Genomic DNA, 22304 nt, shown 5'->3' with positions numbered 1-22304 from the left:
ATTCAACATATTGGCTCTATTGCATACAAACTAGCCCTGCCGACCACTTCCAAAATCCACCTCGTCTTTCATGTCTCTTGTATGAAGAAAGTAGTGGGGCACAATTGCAAGGTTCAAACCATACTGCCTAGACGAGGACGGTTCTATTTGGCTCTAACTAGAACGAGTCTTGGATTTAAGGAAACGACATCTTCAATTAAAATGGAAATAAAACTAGAATATATATATATATATATATATTTTATCTATTTCCAAGATCTCATACCTTAAATATATCAATAAAAAACATATTATTTTTAGAAAACAATGAAAAAATACACTAAAATAACTATGTTTTTTAGAAAGAAAAAATAACGATGCGCACTCCTTGACTATTAAATGGAAACCATCGATAAGCTTCAGTGTGGTTTTCAACCTCGACGTCGGCCATACTCCATGGTGTGTTGCAAATAACGGTCGATTGTTCAGGGGACTTCGATAAAACGGCCACATGTATTTTCGGGTTTCCTTAGTCGTATTCACTCCCTGGACATTGCGTTCACAGCGTTTGGTAGCCTCTTGCCTCTGTTTTCCTGTTATCGATATCGCTGGTGGATTCGGTGGGTTTTGTTGGCAGAGTTGAAGCAACTGCAGGTAGCCATCAATCAATCTAGGTACGAAATATTTTAATTGTTAAGACAAAAGCTTCATAATGTTGGTTTCTGCAGTTCTTTTTAGAAATTTGTAATCTTATGCTTACAACTTTGGATCATTGGATACTTTGCTGCTGCTATTGCTGCATATACTGTTAGGCCTTTGAAAGTTGTCTATCTGGTTTGTGAGTGAACAACAGAAATTAAGAATAGTTTGGGGTTGGGCTTTGCGATAAATACCCACCTCTGTTGGTTTGTGCTTGTGTTGTTTGCGGTTTGTGCTCCGGACTTTTCATATTGTCAGGGGCCTCCTTGGGCCTCCTTGTAGGCGTCCTTGCTGCATGCCCATGTTTCTGGGTGACCTCGTTTATGTTGTTTGAATTCAGTTTCTTTTTTTGTTCAATGTATAACTGAATGTGTTTAGTTTCTTTTCTTCATTATTTGCCATATTCAAACAACAAATGGTATCAGAGCCAAAATCAATTAAAAATGCCCAAATGTTTTCGTGGAGCGGGCGTTGAGATCCGAGGACCGAGCGGTTGGAGCTGTTGAGCGTTTCAACTTGGGTATCTTGCATATAGACCTGGCAGTACCCTTGCTTCTCGAGACGGGGAAAAAGCCATAAGTTTTTGGCGTGATCGGCAACGTGGAGGGAGATGAAACCGTTGGTTTGGAAGGCGGTGCGAGTTGAGAACCCACGTTTGCAGCGTTCAATTGCTGTGCTGGTGGAGTCCTTTCCATCTGTTCTGCGTGTTGCAATCAGCAAATCGTGGATCCGGTCTGCGTGCAAGGAAAATTAGCTGCCAGACCTGCGTGGAAGAGGCCAGAGCTGCTGTCTAGCGAAGAGGAAGACCCTTTGCCCTGCGTGCTGCCAGAACCTGTTCGGCAAAGGTGGATCCGGGTATTTTTTGAAAGAAATTTTGTCTCAGAATTTTTTTTCAGAAAGTTGTGAAAATAAAGATTTTAAATTCTGAAAATAAAGGGGTGGATGTGTTTTGAAAAAAAGAAAACAGAGGTTTTTTTTTTTAAAGAAAAATCTGTCCAAGGGTTGTTTGGGGAATTATTTTTTTAAGTTTTTGGAAGAAAGAAAATAGATAAACCCTAGTTCAAAGGTTGAGATTATTTTTGAAAAGGAAAAACCCTAGAATAAAGATTGAAACCCTAGAAAAATGGCCAAGATGTCGAATGCAAAATTCAAGGTGGAGAAATTTATCGGAAAGAGCAATTTTGCTCTTTGGAAACTGAAGGTTAGGGATCTGCTTGTGCAACAAGGGTTGCAGAAGGAATCTAAGAAATTTGCAACCATGACTACTTCAGACTGGGAGGACTTGGATGCCCGAGCTCTCAGTACCATCCGGTTATGCCTGGCAGATGAAGTTCTCTTCAATATTGTTGAAGAGACTACAGCTTCAAGATCGTGGGAAAAACTGGAAAAACTCTAAATGACAAAGTCATTAACCAACAAAATTTATCTGAAAAGACAGTTATACAGTCTTCGAATTAAAGAAGGTTCAAACGTTGCAGAACATTTGAATGTTTTTAATACACTTATATGTAAATTAACAGATATGGAAGTTAAAATACAGGAAGAGATATATATGGAACAACCAGAAGGTTTTGTACAAGGTCGCAGTAGAAGATTAGTTTGCAAGCTCAGGAAATCATTGTATGGTTTGAGGCAGTCTCCTAGACAATGGTACAAGAAGTTTGATTCCTTCATGGTGAGCTAGAACTTTATAAGAAGTGAGTATGATCATTGTGTATACTTCAAAAGTTTCAATGGCATATTCATTATCTTAGCTTTGTATGTTGACGATATGCTTATTGCAAGCAAAAGCATGGAAGAGATCAACAGGTTAAAGGCTCAACTCTCTAGGACGTTTGATATGAAGGATCTTGGAGCAACAAAACATATCTTGGGCATGGAGATACACAGGGACATGAAAAATGGTAAGCTTTGGTTATCACAGTAGAAGTATGTGGAGAAAGTACTTAAAAAGTTCTCTATGAACAATGTGAAACCTGTTAATGTTCCACTAACTTCCCATTTTAAGCTTTCTTTGGTTTTGAGTCCTAAAGCTGATGAAGAAAAGCAGTATATGTCTCATGTACCATATGCAAATGCTGTAGGCAACTTAATGTATGCGATGGTATCTACAAGCCCTGACATTTCACATGCAGTTGGAGTTGTTAGCGGGTTCATGGCAAATCCAGGTAAAGAACATTGGCAAGCAGTGAAATGGGTGCTTCGATATCTAAGAGGCGCAAGTGATTATTGCATCGTCTTTAATGGTAGTGAAGGTTCAGTTTGCAGATATGTAGATGCTGACTATGCAGGTGATTTGGACAAAATAAGATCTACTACAGGTTATGTCTTTACTCTTGTAGGTGGAGCAATTAGTTGGATGTCAAAGCTTCAAGAAACAGTTGTGTTGTCCACTACCAAAGCTGAATATATAGTTGCTTCAGATGCCAGTAAAGAAGCAATCTGGTTAAAGGGTTTGCTCGATGAGATTGGAAGGACGTAGGAGAAAGTGGATGTACTTTGTGATAGTCAAAGTGCTATTCACTTGGCTACAAATCCTGCTTATCACAGCAGAACCAAGCACATTGATGTAAGGTATCATTTTCTGAGACATGTGATCGATGGCGGAAAAGTAGCTCTTCAAAAGGTTCATACACGAGAGAATTGTGCAGACATATTCACAAAGCCAGTTACAGTAGAGAAGCTGCGATGGTGTTTAGCTTCTCTTGGCTTGCAGAAAAGATGATGAATTGGCATGGGCAAGGGATTAGGAAAATTGTTGTCAAGGTGGAGTTAATCTTGTTAGGGTTCATGATCTGATAATCACCCTATGAGTGACCTCAGTGAAAGATTTATTAAACAAAAAGGTATTACAGACTCGTGTGCTGGTGTGTGTTCTGTGTTATTTAAGCAACGGATCGTTCAAATTGCCAATACATAGACATTTAAATGGAAAGACACAAACAATTTTTAATAAGGAGTTCACCCTATTCTCTAGGGCTACGTCTCCGATCCAGCTTCAGTGGTGGCCTTGTTTTATTGTGTCTTACAGCAGAGAAATTACAATACAGGGACTCAATATGAGTTCTGTCGAAGCAGATTTTGCTTGGTAGGGTGGTTCTTGGATTCCCCAAGCTACTCAGAGTTCACAGACTCTTTTTTTTCCTACCAGCTCTGTGACCCTTGGTCTATAGTGGAAAGAGCCAAATGTGATGCTCAATCCGGACAGATTCCTCTATGGGAAGACTTGAATCTTCAAGCTCTCTGGTGCTCGATGCTGCCTGTGGTCAGCTCGGCCCTCTGTCTCCTCTGCTTGGCTTTACTGCTCTCTGTGTTCAGTCCTCCTCTCAGGGTTCACTTTTCACTGTCTCTCTTGGTCTCTTGGACTCCTCTCTATTCCTCCTCTCTGAATTTCTATTCGATTGTCTCTGTTCATGGCTTTAGTCATTCGATCCCTATGTCTGTTCGGTTCCTCTCCCACCTATGTCGATTCGCCTACCGCCTGCGTGCTTGGAGTTCCCTGTTCGGCGTCAGCATGAACGCTCGGGAAGTAGCCACGCATCCCCATCGGAACAGCGCCAGCCTGCTCGTCGATTCGTTTATTCGATTATGCCGTGGATACGTTCTTTCTCCATCGTGGCGGTCAAAGGGATTTCGAATCCCCTTAAATCGCAGCTTAATTCCCTGTCGATTCCGCTTCCTCCATCGGGCGCAATCTCAGCCGTCCGATCTGGGCTCCTCCAGATCCAACGTCATACGCATGTCAAGCGCGGTTGACTTGCTCGATCGATAGCGCACGATCACGGCGGTTTTTCTCTCACCTCTGCTGCCACGCGTCGATCGCTGAGTGGGATCGCTCCGCTCTCCTCCAAAACCTCTTACTGTTCAAGGGCGCCCTGATCAAAACCGTCGGTTTCCAGGTCGTGGGTCCCACCTTCGTATGTTGGCGCTTTTCATTTCTCCGCCTGCGGTCCTCTGGTCCCCCCCATGCGACCGGGTGCTTAGGCTTTCCCATTTTGGCCCTGTTCGCCCAGCGAATTGCGCATCGAAAATCAGCTCCTTTTCCCGATCCGGGGCTCCCAGGGGCTATTTTGGCATCCCGCGCAGTCTCCATGGGCCTCGGTCAGCGCGCTTTGACCGAGGTCCTCGTCGTTCCACGCCGGCTGCCATGGCCACTGGTTCAGGGTGTTTTCGATTGCTGTTTTGGAATTTTCAAGGATTTGTTCAACTCGATACAGTCAAGGTTCTTGACAGTCTTTTGTGGATCCGATTTGGATAAGTTCAAGAGAAATAAATATAACAATCAAGAAATACACATTTAAACTATGTACACCATGATTATCTGGAAAACCCCAATTGGGGGAAAAACCAACCAACAATAGATTTATAATTGTCCTTGGCTAAAACACAGCCAAGCCGGCCAACACCCTAAGCTTTCACCGCTCAACCATGGCTTCCTACATTGGAGAATACACAAGCCTTTTAAGGGCTTCAATTACATGTAATGCCATGAGTCACCAATGCTAGGTGCCCAAAACCACAACTGTTAACCATAACTGTTGACATAACCTCAATTCCACCATAGGGTCAAGTTTATCTAACAATCCCCCCTTTAAACTTGACTTTGGGTTTTCCTTGGCCAAAACTAGCCAAATCTGCCAAGCGAGCCAGCCACCACTCACCTCTAGGCCCTACCCAGTCAATGTTAGGGTATTTGATAATCTCACACGCTGTCCTAGTTCAGCATGCTTCATCATACCACCACATGCGTCCCCATATCACCCAAGTGGACATTCAGACTTTACCAGTGATTTACCGGGGTACGCATGCCTTACTAGGTCTTACAGTTGTATACCCATTTACATGAAAATTTCCACCTTCAACAGAGATTTGGCAGACTCTTCACACTCTGCTCATGCAGGACTTCACGCAGAGATGGGGTTTGGCCTTCCTTCATAGAATACACGACACCTTCACGCAGCAAAGGGTACTCCTCCTCAAACAGTCAACGCAGAGAAGAAGGAAAACAATCTGCGTGCAGGCCCTGTTCATCCACGCTCCACATGAATGGTTGAGAGCGGACAAGTCATCTCGATCTTAATCCTCGTTTGCGAGGAGCCATAGGAAGCAGCAGCCCCGTATTGTATTTTTTATGTGTATGTAATGGCAATGCCAATAGGGGCAACTGCATCATCATGTTCAAATTCTCCGCACATTCAATATTCATTTAACTTCAATCCAGAGACCACCTTCTTAAAAGTTCCTCTGCAGAACTCAATAAAAATATGTTTAGGGCATGCACGGCTTACACGCTCCTCCTCCTCAGCACGCAGCAACTCACGGCATAACACGCAGCACGTCCTCCTCTTCTCACGCAGAGATGGACAATATTGGCAGCACTTCGCGCAATCGAATGGCAGAATTCACACAGACGTTTTCCTTTTCGGCTTCGGCAGATTCAGACAAATTAGACAAAGCGTTCTTTCTTTCCAGCTCTCACCTGTGTTATTCCTCTTCTTCCCCGTGGTTTCTTTTCAGCTTGCGATGCTTTGCTGGCGCTTCCGCTGCCTCCCCTGTGGGCACTACCTTTGCGTTTAATTCTTCATTTTCTTTTTGCTGCTCATCGAACCGTCACTCAACGGACATTGCTGGTTTGTGCAACAAGCTATTGTTTCAACCAGTGCCACCACTTCATGGATGGGAACATTTCGAATAGCTATCCAAAGCCCTTGCCAACCAGACCTCTAATACCACTTGTTGGAGTCACGATTGCCGTTACACCAAAACCCGCAGGTGTTAGTAAATAGACACATTGTTAGATTTAAGCACATGTCACGAAACACACGGGGAGCATTGACCTTCTACACTGCCATTAACGGGGAGCCAACAATCTCCCCCCAACGTGAGCCCAGTGTGTTTTGAACTCGAATGTCTCTGTGTTATTCCTCTTCTTCCCTGTGGTTTCTTTTCAGCCCATGATGCTTTGCTGGCGCTTCCGCTGCCTCCTCCGTGGGCACTACCTCTGTGTTTAATTCTTCATTTTCTTTTGCTCCTCATCAAACCATCACTCAACGAACATCGCTGGTTTGTGCAACGAGCTATTGTTTCAACTAGCGCCACCACTTCGTTGATGGGAACATTTCGAATAGCTATCCAAAGCCCTTGCCAACCAGACCTCTGATACCACTTGTTAGAGTCACGATTGCCGTTACACCAAAACCCACAGGTGTCAGTAAACAGACACATTATTACCCATAAACACAAAACTATCGTTTACATTTTCATACGAAGTAAACCGATTTCTATGTGGGCACATGTGATGAGAAGCACCATAGTCTAACAACCAGCTCTCTAAACCCTGAGAGACATTACATTCAGGTGAAGTTTTATCTATCATACATAATTCTTCACCAGATAAAACTTCGTTACCATACCTGAATCAACCTGATTCGCTTCCTTCTTCGGGTTTTCAGATTCCTTTTGTTTCCAACAGTGAAGAAAAGAAACTAAACACATTCAGTTATACATTGACCAAGAAAAGAAACTGAATTCAAACACACGCAAATAGACACACAGGATTTACGTGGTAAAACCTCGACAGGGTTTCAAGGAAACATTCACGTGCAAGGGATTGGAATCTCTATTAATTCAACAATGATTCTCCATGATTAGATTTCTCTGGCATTCACTAGTTTTATACCAGCTGCCTTCGTTACATAATTGCTATTTCGGTATAGAACTAACTAGTTACATTTTACCCAAAATTACATAATTCGTTGTTAAACTAATAGTTTACCTACTCGCGGAGCTTCATGAAAAAGAGAATATAAGCCTGGTTTAGTCCTTTCACTGGTTTTGGTTTTTCTGATTATAGTTTCTGCTGACGTTTGGGTTAAAAGTGATTCCTAGCCTCTCTAGTTTTCACCATCCCTCGGTGGTGTAGACCCTAATGTCCCCGCGGAAGACAACACTATCTGAAGGACCTGATAGAAATTCAAATATAATTGCACTAATTGTAGACAAAATATGCTTCCAGAGACTGAGACATTCTGATGAAGTATCTAGCAAATAGGAGGAGAAACTTCAGGGCACAACAAAACTCGCTGTCTTGAAGACGCCAAGTGAGATTTGAGTGGAGAACCACGAGAATCTTAGAGGATATGCAACCTTTATCTTAAAGAATTGCAAACCCTATTTCAAATATTGTGTAGAAATTTTGAATAATTTGACACTTATTCACAGAGATTATCTCGATTATACACTATTGCGGAATACATGCACAATATATAACCTCCTCTACGTTGAACATCAATTTAACAACATTAAAATCAATGAAACATCAATCGCATGCACACATTAACACAGTATGTAACCCGGGGAAAGCTTACAGATGAAAACCCCACACTATCTGTATATTATAATGAATGAGAACATGTAACAATACATAGTACAATACTCCTCACAAGTACTCAGTACTATCTCAACCTGTTACACACAAAACTAGCTCAGATCCGAAAAAGTCACAGGTTCAAATCTCATCCGCTGCTTTGCCTGCCTCCACTGCACAATCCAAAGTGAAAATCACGTGAGCACAAGCTACAATTACCTTGGTATATGCCCACACTGCACAGTCCTCATTGGCATAACTCAATCCCATTGATTGTGCAAGATCTCATGCACAACTATAGTCACAACTGATAGCAATCTCAACCTCTAACACCTGTCTCCACTGAACTGTACATGCACTGAGTTAACTGATGTATTCTTTAGTTGCTTTATGAGTTAATAATTAGTGAATTAATTTAATCAATTAATTCACATCACTCATCACTAGTCTATTTGCAGTTAAACTAATTACAACTAGTTTAACCAAGTCAAACTGAACACAACTCCATCAACTCCACAATCAACTCCACCGAAACTCAACCACATGAGTTCTAACTGAAGTCCTGCATGGAATAGCTCAACTGACCCACAATGAAAGCGTATTTCCTTCTGACAGTTGCATGTGCCACATCTGTAGCTCAAACTAAAGTGCTCCAAGAGGATAAGATAATGTTTATAGTCCAAATATTATTATGAGCTAATAATATTCGACTGTTCTATTTTTACCTTGGTAGTCTAAAAATAGAAACCACCCATATGTCTAAAAATAGAACTCCATCTATTTTTACCAACATGACCAATCATCCACAAATAGCATCCTGCAACTCATAGACCATGATCCATATGTCTAAAAATAGACATTGTCTAAAAATAAACTTTGCGCCAAAAATAGCCTGCGGGCCCACTTAGTGAAGGCGACTTCTTTCCACTAAGCTCCATCATCTTGTTGCATTCTCAACACTCCCTCTCAACAAGATATGGATTATCAGCGACCCCTATCCTGCCTCAGTGGTATTCGAATTTGCTCCTGGTGAGCGCCTTCGTCAAGATATCAGCATCCTGATCCTCCGTTGGAATGTATGAAAGTAACATACTCTCTGCCGCACACAATCTCTGATATGATGGTACCTGATGTCAATGTGATTAGATCTATCATGAAATACTGGATTAGCCGAGAGTTTAATGCAACTCTGGTTATCACAGTAAATCACAGTAGGCGCCAAGTAAGAACCGAACAACCCGACCAGGATCTTCCTCATCCATATAGCCACGCATGTAGCCAAACTTGCTGCCATATACTCGGCCTCTGCTGAACTGAGTGCCACGGATCTCTGCTTCCTGCTGTACCAAGAAACTGCTGTCGACCCGATACTAAAGACCCCTCCTGATGTGCTCTTTTTGTCCGTTGGGCTCCCTGCCCAATCTGCATCCGTGAAGCCACATAGCTTCACCTCATCCTCCTGTCTGTACCACAATCCATATCTCGATGTGCCTCTCAAATAACGCAATACATGCTTGCCTGCCTTCCAGAAGAGCTTGGTTGGCTTAACCATAGCTTGTGAAAGCTAGTTAACAGCATAGCATATATCGGGTCGTGTATTGACCAGATACATAAGCGACCCCACCAACTGTCGATAAACAGTGGCATCCACTTTTTCTGCTGAAGTGACATCCTCCTTCCTCCAACCTCCAGGAAGAGGAGTATCAACAGGCTTGCAGCCATATATGTTGAACTTCTCCAGTATCTCCCGAGCATACTTACCTTGAGAAACAAATAGTCCATCACTGCGCTGCCAGATTTCCAATCCCAGGAAATAATGAAGGAGGCCCAAGTCCTTCATCTCAAACTCCTTAGCAAGATCATCCTTGCATGAAAGTATCAATAGCTCATCACCCGTTAGAATCAAATCATCTACATAAAGTACAATGATAAGCAACTTACCCTCCACCACAATCTGGTATAGGTTAGGATCCACCTCACTCTTGGAGAATCCAAGTCCGGTGAAATAACTGTCTATCCGTGTGTACCAAGCACGTGGTGCTTGTTTCAACCCATACAACGCTCTCTTGAGCCTGCACACATGCGACTCGCTGCTAAAGATCTCAAAACCTTCGGGCTGCTCTATGTACACCTCCTCCTCAATGACTCCATTGAGGAACACAGTCTTCACGTCCATCTAATGAATGTGCCACCCCATCTGCGCTGAGAGAGCAAGAATCGTCCGTATGGAAGAATACCTTGCGACAGGTGCAAAGGTCTCCTCATAATCAATCCCCTCTATCTGTGAGAAGCCTCGGGCAACAAATCTTGCCTTGTACTTCTCCACACTCTCGTCAGTTGCTTGCTTAACTTTGTAGATCCATCTCGAACCCACCATTGATTTCCCTTCCGGTCTTGGGACAATCTCCCATGCACTGTTTCTGACAATCGAATCATACTCTTCCACCATGGCATCTACCCATGCGGGATCCTCCACAGCTTCCTCGAAAGAGGATGGCTCAGTCACAACACATTTGCTCACAAGAGCCATGTATCTAGTGTACCGATCAGGTGACTGTCTCTGTCTACGTTGAGCTGTAGGTGGTCCTACAACCTTCGTTGCATCTTGAGCCAGTCGCTCAGCTTCTGTCAAGCGCTTTCGCCCTTTGATGGTTGGCGCTGCATGAGTGGTCTATTCCACACAATGAACTTCGTTCTGTGGCTGATCCACGTCCTGAAGCTCATCCTTAGGAACTAATAGCTCCTATCTGCATGCAAGTGTGGCTCCCTCTCAAGCGAACACTTCATGGCTTTCTCCTCCTGAAATTTTATATCCCGTCGCACAACAGTCTTGCCATTGTCTGGCAAATACACACGATAGTTGTGGGGCGTATCAGTGTGCCCCACAAATATCCCAACCTCTGCGGTCGGCTCCAACTTCTTCCTGGCATCCTTCGTCACATGCATGTAAACATTAGAACCAAAAATCCTCAAATGAGAAATGTCAAGTCTCTTACCAGAATAAGCCTCCTCGGGTGTACTCATGTCAAGTATCCTGTGAGGACAACGGTTTTGCACATATAATGCAGTATTGCATGCTTTCGCCAACAAGTGAAGGGGTAGGCCCTGATCATGCAACATCGCCCGTGCAACACCCACGATCGTTTTGTTCTTCCGCTCAGCAACCCCGTTCTGCTGTGGGTTATGGGGAGCTATGAGCTCTCTTCGAATCCCTTCTGCACTGCAGAAATCCTTGAACTCGCCAGAGATGTATTCACCACCATTGTCGCTCCTAAGAGCCTTCACTTTCTTCCCCGACTCCTTCTCGACCAGTGCTTTGAACTCACAAAACTTTGAGTATGTCTCGCTCTTCTTCTGCATGAAGAAGATCCAACACTTACGAGAGAAATCATCAACAAAGATCACATAATATCTGTGCTTTGCTGTCGAAGCTACTGAGAAAGGTCCACACACGTCTGTGTGAATTCTCTCAAGGATTGTCGTGGCGCGACTATCGTTCTCGTGAAAGGTGGCTTTCACAAACTTTCCCAAAGTACACCCCTTGCACTGATCTGACTGCGCAAGAGTGCCTTTAGGAAGCCTAGTAGTGATTTACTGCAGTATCTTCAAGGCTCCATGGTGAAGGTGACCCAATCTCCTGTGCCACAGCTTGCCATCATCCCGGCTCACCAGTCCTTCTGCCTTGCATGCCATTGCTGCGCAGCCATCTACATGTAATTGATAAGGTTCCTAACTCGAACCCCTATCTTTCGGGTTTCTCCAGTTGTCTTACTGCGTAGGAAAGCCTTTCCCTCGTTGAAAACAACATCATATCCCTTGTCTTCTAACATCGCCACGGAGATAAGATTTTTCTTCAATCCTGGAACATGCATTACTTCCTTCAATATGAAGGGTTTACCAGACTCCCTCTCAAAGGAAATGGTACCGATACCGGTCGCACTGTATCTACCATCATCGCCCATCTCGATGTGCACTCCAAGATCTTTCTCCTCCAGATCAGAAAACAAATCTCGATCTCCTGTCATGTGAAAAGATGCACCACTGTCCAAGAACCACACCGATCCCATCACACTTGAAACCAAGCATGCGATCAATGAAAAACCAAGCTCAAACTGTGAGGCTAGAGCCTCTCCTGCTGTAGATCCAACAACTTGCTTGTTCTTCTTCTTCTGCGGACAATTTGTGGCATAGTGTCCGTGCTGGTGACAGTGAAAGCACTTCACCTTGGACATGTCCTACTTCTTGCCTTTCGCACCGGAATGAGAAGCTTTCTTGCTCTTCCCCTTCTTTGCTTTGGCAGCCAAAGCGCATTTTTCTTCATTAGGTCCCTTTGATGAAGATCCGTCCCTGGTATTCCGCCTGATCTCCTCCTGCACAAGATTTGACCAAAGTCTCTCCCATCCTGGCAATTTCTCCGGACCATTGACAGAGTCCTGATAGGAATGCCAACTCTTCGGAAGACCAAGGAGAGCCAAGCTCACCAACTCCTCATCATCGACAATCACCCCCACACTTCCTAGCTCATCCCTGCACTGAGTGAACTTCGTGAGATACTTGGGCATACTGTCTCCCTTCTCGCATTTAATGTTTCTGAGTTTATCCTTGAGCGCCAGCTTCCTCTGATCGCTCTTGCTTTGGAATAGATCTGTCAACGCTTTCCACATCAAGTATGGAGAAGCCTTTCCATGTAGGCTGGACACAATGTGATCCTTCACGCCCTCCAACAGAATCCTTCGACACTTTGCTGTCTTCTTTTGCCAAGCATCAACTTGCGCAGTATCAGTAGGCTTTGGGACCTCAGCCTCTATGAAATCCTTCAACCCATTATCATCTAACACCGCCTCCATCCTGTCCTTCCATGCAATATAGTTTGAGCTGCCCTCAAGAGCATACTCCAATCGCAATCCGTTGAAAGACATTGCAACGTTGACACCAAGAAAACACTGCTGCAAATTCGAATTCCACAAGCTCAACAACTCAACCGCCTCTGATCTAAGATTCGTGAGAACAAGGTATTTCTCGTACAGAGATTGAATGTATGGGCTTTTACCGGATATCTCACCTTCCAAAGGAAGGATGAATCCAGAGGCTACCTGGCCCAATTACAGACTCTGCCTGAAGAAATAAAATGTAAACACTTTCTGAATAATAAATCAACAACTCTGATACCATGTAGAAATTTTGAATAATTTGACACTTATTCACAGAGATTATCCCGATTATACACTATTGCGGAATACATGCACAATACATAACCTCCTCTATGTTGATCATCAATTTAGCAACATTAAAATCAATGAAACATCAATCGCATGCACACATTGACACAGTATGTAACCCGGGGAAAGCTTACAGCTGAAAACCCCACACTATCTGTATATTATAATGATTGAGAACATGTAACAATACATAGTACAATACTCCTCACAAGTACTCAGTAATATCTCCACTTGTTACACACAAAACTAGCTCAGATCCGAACAAGTCACAGGTTCAAATCTCCTCCGCTGCTTTGCCTGCCTCCACTGCACAATCCATAGTGAAAATCACGTGAGCACAAGCTACAATTACCTTGGTATATGCCTACACTGCACAATCCTCATTGGCATAACTCAATCCCATTGATTATGCAAGATCTCATGCACAACTGTAGTCACAACTGATAGCAATCTCAACTTCTAACACCTGTCTCCACTGAACTGTACATGCATTGAGTTAACTGATGTATTGTTTAGTTGCTTTATGAGTTAATAATTAGTGAATTAATTTAATCAATTAATTCACATCACTCATCACTAGTCCTTTTGCAGTTAGATTAATTACAATTAGTTTAACCAAGTCAAACTGAACACAACTCCATCAACTCCACAATCAACTCCACTGAAACTCAACCACATGAGTTTTAACTGAAGACCTGCATGCAATAGCTCAATTGACCCACAATGAAAGCGTATTTCCTTCTGACAGCTGCATGTGCCACATCTGTAGCTCAAACTAAAGTGCTCCAAGAGGATAAGATAATGTTTATAGTCCAAATATTATTATGAGCTAATAATATTCGACTGTTCTATTTTTAGCCTGGTAGTCTAAAAATAGAAACCGCCCATATGTCTAAAAATAGAAGTCCATCTATTTTTACCAACATGAGCAATCATCCACAAATAGCATCCTGCAACTCATAGACCATGATCCATATGTCTAAAAATAGACATAGTCTAAAAATAGACTTTGTGCCAAAAATAGCCTGCGGGCCCACTTAGTGAAGGCGACTTCTTTCCACTAAGCTCCATCATCTTGTTGCGTTCTCAACATATGGAGCCTGATCCATTATCCACCTTATATGAGGTTTCACCCAGGAATTCATTGACACAGTACCTTAATTAACATGCACGAATTTGATATCCAGATGCTTACCTTGCTTTTGCCATAGCTGCAGCCTCCGTCGGCCCTCCCACTTGAATCCATTCCAGATGTGGAATGGGAATTGAAGGAAGGTGCAAAAATATGAAATTTGTCAGGTAACAAAGTAGATTGTGAGGACAGCAGTATCGGAAGGACCTGATAGAAATTCAGATGTAATCACTTTATTAAAGAAATGTATCCAAGTCTAATGATGTCTCTAGAGGTTAAGATATATCTAGAGGCAAAACCAAGAATCGCTTCATCAACAACTTATTTATCTGGTTCCAAATTTACAAAGAATGATTTAGGGTTTTGTTAAAGTTATTTTAATTTTAATTTGGCAGTCAATATAACATTATATTATATAACATTTTACAACATCGTTGTCATACTGGGTTGTAGAGCGCCTCTCGTTGCAATGAAAGGAAATCCAACATTAAAATATATTGTATCATATATATAGTAACCACAACCCAAAAACATGTTAGTGATGGAAAGATATCGGTGAGTTTTATGATTTGAAGGAATGAACATGTGCACATTTGAAGGAAGAATATGATGGAAAAATGCACTGATGACCACACAAATAACTGATAGGAAGTAGACCTTCACACTCGAAAGCCAAATGCAGAGGAGAACGAAAATTCCATGTAGAGGAACAGAGAAAGAGACCCAAGAAGATGTTCGAATTTGCAGAGAAACGATAAAAGAAACCCAAGAAGACGCTTGAATTCGCAGAGAAACAAAACACTATTTGCATAAGAGACAATTTAAGAAATGGCTTAATTTGCAGAGAAACAGAGTGCTATTCACAGAAATAGTCCAGATTTACACCAATAGGTAAATGTAGACTTGAAGGTATCTTTATTGTTCTAATTTAAAAAAGATGCGAACAACTTAATCCATCAAAAAGTTTAATGTACAGGCTTTTGTACCTTGATTATTATTATTATTTTTCTTGGTTCATTTGTGTTAAATGGAAATATTTGGAGAATGGCGAATGGTCGTCGAAAATAAGTCAGCATAGATTAATAATAGATATATTAGTTGAATGGAAGAATAAGGATATCAGGATAAATGACCATAATAGGTTTGGGATTATTAGATACCCACATGCGTCATATGGATTTGAAGAAATCCAGTAAAGAGGCACGGGAATCACTAGAAGAACTGTTTGGCAGCAAAACATAGAATGCAAAATTTTGATTGAACAAGTATTTTGTAACGACCCATCTCTAAATACATATATTATATGCTTCAGAATATTGAAAAAAGGAAAAGAAATGATATTAATAAAATAGAATAAAGATTAAGTATTGTATCAATAATTAATTAATCTAAAGTTCTAAAGTTTATATTAAAAACAAACATAAATAAAGTTTATATTAAAAACAAATATAAATAAAACAAAAGTATATATTAAAAACAAATATAAATAAAACAAAGTATATATGAATATCATAAAGTTAAAATGACAAACAAATATGATAAAGTACATATAAATATTATAAAGTAATACAGGATATGTTATATGGTTATAATGAAACGTAATAGTGTTATAATAACAATAACACATATATAATGTTTTAATACCTTAATGTTACATATAAACCATCGCATTTAAATTAAAAACTGAACCCTAAGTAAGGCAGAAACACTTGTAACGGGAGGGTGACTCACACTGATGGGCAAGCTGTCACCGCGGGAGAAAGCGGTGGAGTCGCTGGTGTACAGGGCGGCCACCGCTAAGCCCAGGCTATAAAACCACAGAGATTGGGCTGAGAACGGGGGGAGGAGAAAACCGTGAGAAGAAAGCAAAAGAAAACCGCGAGAAGAAAGCAGGAGAAAACCAGGAGGAAGAAAATTGACCATTGGAAGAGCTTTAAGCATTTTGAGGTTCTGGGCACGGGGGACAGTGAGCTTCTGTTGAGAAGCTTACTGGATTGAGCAGCCAGGCTCTGCTCAGTCTGGCTGGGTGGAATTGGTCTCTCGGAAATTGGATCAGAGTAGCCGCAACATCATCAACTACACCAGAGCAGGCAACAGTTCAGGTAGGTATTCAAAATCTTTTACGGTTCCTGTATTTCAGTTTTTGGTCATTACATATTTTCAGTAAAAAAATGTCAAATGATAAAAATATTACATATAAACAATTCAAGGTCATTATTGTCACAGTTAGCAGAAGGCAGAGTTGATGCAGAAGATGAAGATGGAAAAGCTATTTTGTGAAGTGTTTGCCCTTTGAAAACTGTAGCATAGTATTTACACTTCGATTCAAATGGATACACTTATTTTAGATTCTGTTTTTTCAACTCTTTTGGCAGAAGATTGAATGATGATGGAGATGAATATGTAGATCGTGCTTTTGTAGGATTTATGCAACTGATTTGTAGAAGGCCGGAAGGAGTAATGTCGCAATCCATAATACTCAAGATATCAGGAAGTAGAAAAGGGGGTTGGTGGTGATCAAAGTGATGATGAGTATTTGTTTTAGTTCATTGTTAAAAAGGTACACTCTTGAATGTAGCCTTTAGATAGGGGAACTTTAGAGGGGATTGCTCAAGATGTATGATTATATACATGATTTTTACCTTTGAAATCAACATAAAGGTTATGGCAATTAGATGGAACATGGATGGTTGGTTCCAGAGTTCTTGAAAGAGAAGAGCACCCAAAGTAGCTAGGTTGCGTACTTAGAGAAATGATTAGCATTGTGGTTAGTCTCCAAAGTACCTCAATGGATGAAGGAGGACCTGTATGTAGTCTACAGATCATTATAATCATTTTGTTAAATTTTGTAATTGCTTTTTAAAGTCCTCATTTGTAAAACTTCTGGTAATCCATTGTATTGAGAGGGAGGGGTAAATTTTGATCTTGATGTTCAAAGGGGTGTGACATTAATAGCACGAAAAATAATGTAAATGTAACAAAGGCCGCAGGGTAACCCAACTTAGCGTTTGTGTTAGTAAATCATGTTAGTAGGTAATAAAGGTCATGGTGACCTAAGTTTATTATTAGTTTTGTGTTTTAGTAATTCTTCATGCTGTTGTTTAGTGGTTGGGACTTGGCTTTGCCATGCGAACAACTCAGTTTCAAACCTCAGTAGGTGTAGAGCCCATGTGTGTGTGTGAAGTAAGGTGTTTGACCTCCTGTAATTGGTTTTCCTTCATTAACAAATGGGTTTGACACATGTTCGAGAAGCCAAAGTGGCTTAAATGGATGTTAATGGATACTTTTAAATAAAATTTGGTAAATCAACTACCGGAACTTATGAATAAAAGAGTGAATATTATTTTTCACAATACTTCTTGTGTGTATCTTTCAATCTTTTCCAATCAAGCCTCAAGCGTTGCAAACACAAAATCAAAATTAATCAATGTCTTCTAGTAGGCTTTTATTGAAAATTTTGGATTAACCTTAATGCACATTTAAAAGAAATAGTTATAACTTATAACACTTCCCTTTTTCTTGAGGATCTTTTGGTACAAACTTTCAATAACTTTTCCTATCTATTTAGGAGGCTCTCTAAACTATAGGTGAAAGGGAAGTTTTGTATGCTTACCAAAGTTGTGATAGAAGAAGAGATAGGGTAAAATTAGGATGCCAATGTTAAATTTCAAACCATGGTAAGCAAATTCTGCACTCTAAATAATTAACCTTAAACCTAGGCATTTTAAAACTTGAAAACTTCAGTCAGAACAGCAAATCTGAACTACATTAATCTACAAACACATGCTATTGGAAATTATTATCAAAATGGAAACACATAAAAATATAGCTGCAAAATTGCATCTATATTCTATTTCAAAATATAAAGAAGAAAACTACACTGCATAAGTTTAAAATTAGAACTTGCCAACCAACCTAGTGGTCTAACTTTTATCTTCTTTATAGATTGAGAAGATAGGGAAAATAAAATGTATTTGGACACATGCATGAAGTACCCTCAATTGATAGAGTCAAACCTAACCTAATCATCTCAACTAGTGCATCCTGCTATATGGAAATATGTGCAAAGAATAGTGTCTCTTACTGGGGATAAATAAACAATAACATGCAAACCTGCTAGTGCCTTCAAGAGATATACGCTCTCATCTAGAAATAGAATGTCTCATTTAAGTGCCTTATCTGTCCTAGGGATTTGCACCCTCCTAAATAGAAAATGCATTTGAAAATTGCTAAAATATAATCTAGTTAACCGAAATGCTAAATCTGAGTAGCAAACTTAAATCTGGGATAAGTGTTAGACACTTAATCCTTGAGGATTTGGTGAATATTTTGTAGATATGTAAATAGGGTAAATATGAACAATTAGAATAGGAACTGACCTTGGAAGATGAAACAGAGGGTCCCTTTTATAATTTTATATAAGTTTTAGATATCATTTTTTGGGATTCAAATGCGTTAAGTAAGTCATTCATCTATGACCATTTCCATGAAAGGTAGTCGTAACTGACTAATTTCTCATGTTTTTTGAATAGTCCACTTAGCACTCATTGCATCAGGTGATGCTCACAAGGGTGAAGAAGTGGGATTGAAACTAGTGAAATAGATCACATAGCATCAATCATCACTTTTGGGGCTTGCACCCGGTAACCAGGACTTCTCGGGAGGTCACCCATCCCAAATCGCCTCTGGCTCAAGCGCGCTTAACTGTAGAGTTTTCCCCAAAATCAAACCCACTTAGCTTGCTACCCCATTTGCAAAACCTTAGCAAGTATTGTGCCTCATGAATCATTCAAGTACAACTCCCTTCACTCTTTTGAATTAAGTATTGGGGGTTTTCGCTGTGCGTTATATTAGATATCATCTTTTGGGATTCAACTGCGTTAAGTAAGTCATTCATCTATGACCATTTATAAGTTTGTTCACGTTAGTACAAAATTCATTCAAGTTCAGGAGTTACCATCCTGGCTTGACATGGTATTAGATCCTGTCTGTCTATCTCGACGTAACTCCTCTATGCCTTCGCTCAGAAATACCCCTCTATTCGTCAGACTTGCCATTATGGTTGGACACTTCATGTTGGGCTCTTGATTGTTTTGGCAGGACTCGTTCATATTCTCCATGAGCTGTAATGCTCGACCTTGTCTCCCTAATGCTCCATTGTGTTCCTGCTCGTCATAACTGTTACCATTGATACCAGAACCTTAATGCAGACCTAATGCTCCCTTGCATGCTTCCTGCAAGTTCTCTCTCTCAACTGGAACCTCTGGTGTTTCGCTGTGTCTCTAGTTCCTTTTTCTTCTTGTAAAATACCGATAATATAGCTGATATAATTCCTTATGAGCCCTTGGGTGGTGATATGAATCACATTCTGATGGATGGTTGACTTATGCCTTTACTTCTATGGTAATGCCACAAGAATGTGTGACTCTGACTGTGTGTATTTGGGCTCCATTGCATCAAAACAAGGAAAGGATCCCTCTTGTAGCAGTGGGTTTTCCTTTAATATCTCACTCTTGCAGCCATTCTTTGCACCTCATTTAGACTTGAACTCATGCAATAGGATTTGAAGGAAATGTTCTTTTGAATTTGGCATCGCTTGAGAGATTGCAGCTCCATGGATTCTATCTCTCCCCCTTCTTTTTGAATTGATCTTAGCAACATTACCATAAACCCCAACAACCCCCCCCCCCCCCAATTTTTTTTTTTTTTTTTTTTTTTTTTATCAACATCTCTGAGCTGAGAAATTTGATATGGGACAACGAAAAGTTGGGTGGTTACTGTTTATAAAAAAATGTAGCTACATGTGTTTTGTTGCACATTCTTCTTTGAATAATTTTATTCTAAACATATGAATTTGTTTTTCAATTGACAAAGTCAAGGAGATTGTTGTTCCTCTTTGAGAAGGTGCAAAACAAGTAGTCTTGCTTGGAGAAACCAACTTTTTGTTCATGCCCATTTGCTCAAAAATAAGGAAGGATTTTATACGATACGGTTTCATCTGTGTTAAGGCAATTTTGAAAATTCCTTGAATGCAATTACTGGATATTTAACTTCTAACTGTTAGTAGTTTATTTGCCTTTTGAATTATTATTCAGCAAATAACGATAAATTCACTATTGCATTTTTCATAATAAAAACGCTGCGAAAATATAAAGACTGGAACTAAGAAAATATGCACACACACAAAAAAATAACACTGTTGTTTTTGGACAATTGTTCCTGGAAAAACCCAGAAGGGAAAACTAGTGCAACATATGAGGGTTTTATTATTATCTTCAACAATTCAAGAGTACAATGATTTGCTTGCCAATTTGGTAAAGCTCCGATAATCTCTACTGGAAAAATATACCGGAGACACCCTTATCTCCCTCTGCAATCGGATTGGCCTCTCTTAGCCACTCACACTCCCTTCCTAGAATTTGCACTTCCTCTTGGAATGCGTGGATCTGGCTAAGAAGAAATTGTACAACCCTGGAATCACCTCCAGGCAAGTTGTCTAGCCTCCCTTTGCCTCTGAAACCAATTCGCTCTGCCTCCGGAACATTGATTCGACAACTAGCATCTGAAACATGGCTCTTCAGACAACTCACAATGGGTAAACTGGCTAATGCACATTGTTGTATTCAACACCTTCTGTAGATGAATTCAACCTCCTCTTTCATGTCTCCCGGACACTGGAAAATATTGGCGAAAATTCCTCTAGACTCCTGCTTTCAAATCTCTGTTGAAACCCTTGTTGTGATGCTTTCCCTAGCTTCAATTGCCCCCTTGCTGTATACTTGCAACTGTGTAGTTGAACTGCTCAACTCATAAAACTGTATCTCCAATCGCTTTGACTTGCTCTTATAATCTCTCGTTGGAGTCTCAACGACCACAATTACATCTCAACTAATGGCTAAGATCAATTTGACTTCATCAATAGAAGCCTTTCGAAAAAAATTGTACGTCCTTAATTAATTCCCTTTATTAACCAATTTTCCTAAATTAGACTTAGGAAATTTTTACTTATTGGCTAATTAATTTAATTAAGGTGTCTCCAAGTCTTTTCTTGCAAAACCTTTTTTGGGTTTTGGAGATCTTGTGTTCCTTATCCTTGTTACTGCTCAATTTAATAGGGGCCCTAGCAGTGAAACATGAATCTTTGATCACTCGCGAGTCAAACTCTGCTCTTCCCTTAAACGATTCAATTCAACTCTGGGTGAGTCAAACTTTCATTGACCGAGTTTGACTCATGGTCAATGCGAGCTTGACTCGTGACTCACCGATTAATTACGATTTAGGTGATTTTCAGCCCTAGACTTGGCGAGCACATGTTTTAACTTTTAGGGTTGCTGCATTGTTCACCGCGTGGTTTAGTTAGGTTAAAAATTAAACGTCGGTCTGCAAGTCACTTCTCACTGCTCAGGCTCGACAACTCATATGCTAAGAAGGTAATGGAGCCATGGTTTCAGTTTCAGTTTACTCTGTGTAATAGAGGTGTAGTGTGCAATGTGCTCCAACGTTAGCTTCAATGTGTGCTCTGTCACAAAGTTCAATAGAAAAGCATTATCGTATCATTTCAACAACAATCAAGAGATTTATTTCAGTTATTGCCTTTTTACTGATTAGTATGCCATATTTTATAAACTTTTAGAAGCAGATGCGTTTGCTTCTATGTAGTCACTGGTTAGGAGTTAGGACCCGGTACTTTGGATCATGTTTGGACTCATAAGATATATGAGATACTTATTCATTCATGATATTTTGGACATCTATTAATATTATGCATTGTTTGGACATTGCTTTATTGAATATCAATGGAAAATGTTTTTTTTTTTTTTTTTTTTTTCGTTAATTCAATATATGTGTATATCTTTATTTATTGAATTCATCGATATTTTCCCGCTCCGATTAAAACTCTTCACTCTTT

At 40.5% G+C, this 22304-nt stretch overlaps 1 protein-coding gene across 5 annotated transcripts in view; it reads left to right on the top strand.

The window, feature by feature from the left end:
- Positions 1-367: 367 nt before the first annotated feature.
- The window catches only part of LOC149148917 (mediator of RNA polymerase II transcription subunit 22a-like), a 175179-nt gene continuing 153242 nt past the window's right edge, over positions 368-22304 (top strand). For 2 of the 5 annotated variants that reach the window (XM_089440333.1, XM_089440335.1), the window contains exon 1: positions 368-653. The gene's annotated coding sequence lies outside the window, so the exon portion shown is untranslated. Of the gene's footprint in view, positions 654-1103; positions 1534-22304 lie in introns of all 5 variants that reach the window. The other 3 variants (XM_089440334.1, XM_089440336.1, XM_089440332.1) reach the window with 3 other exon arrangements.

Source organism: Pinus tabuliformis, chromosome 9 (genome assembly GCF_031772625.1).
Source record: "Pinus tabuliformis cultivar Carrire ecotype Pingquan chromosome 9, CPIR1, whole genome shotgun sequence".
Taxonomy (NCBI): Eukaryota; Viridiplantae; Streptophyta; class Pinopsida; order Pinales; family Pinaceae; genus Pinus; species Pinus tabuliformis.
Note: the sequence above shows the minus strand (reverse complement) of the source record. Positions and strands in the feature narration are given on the sequence as shown.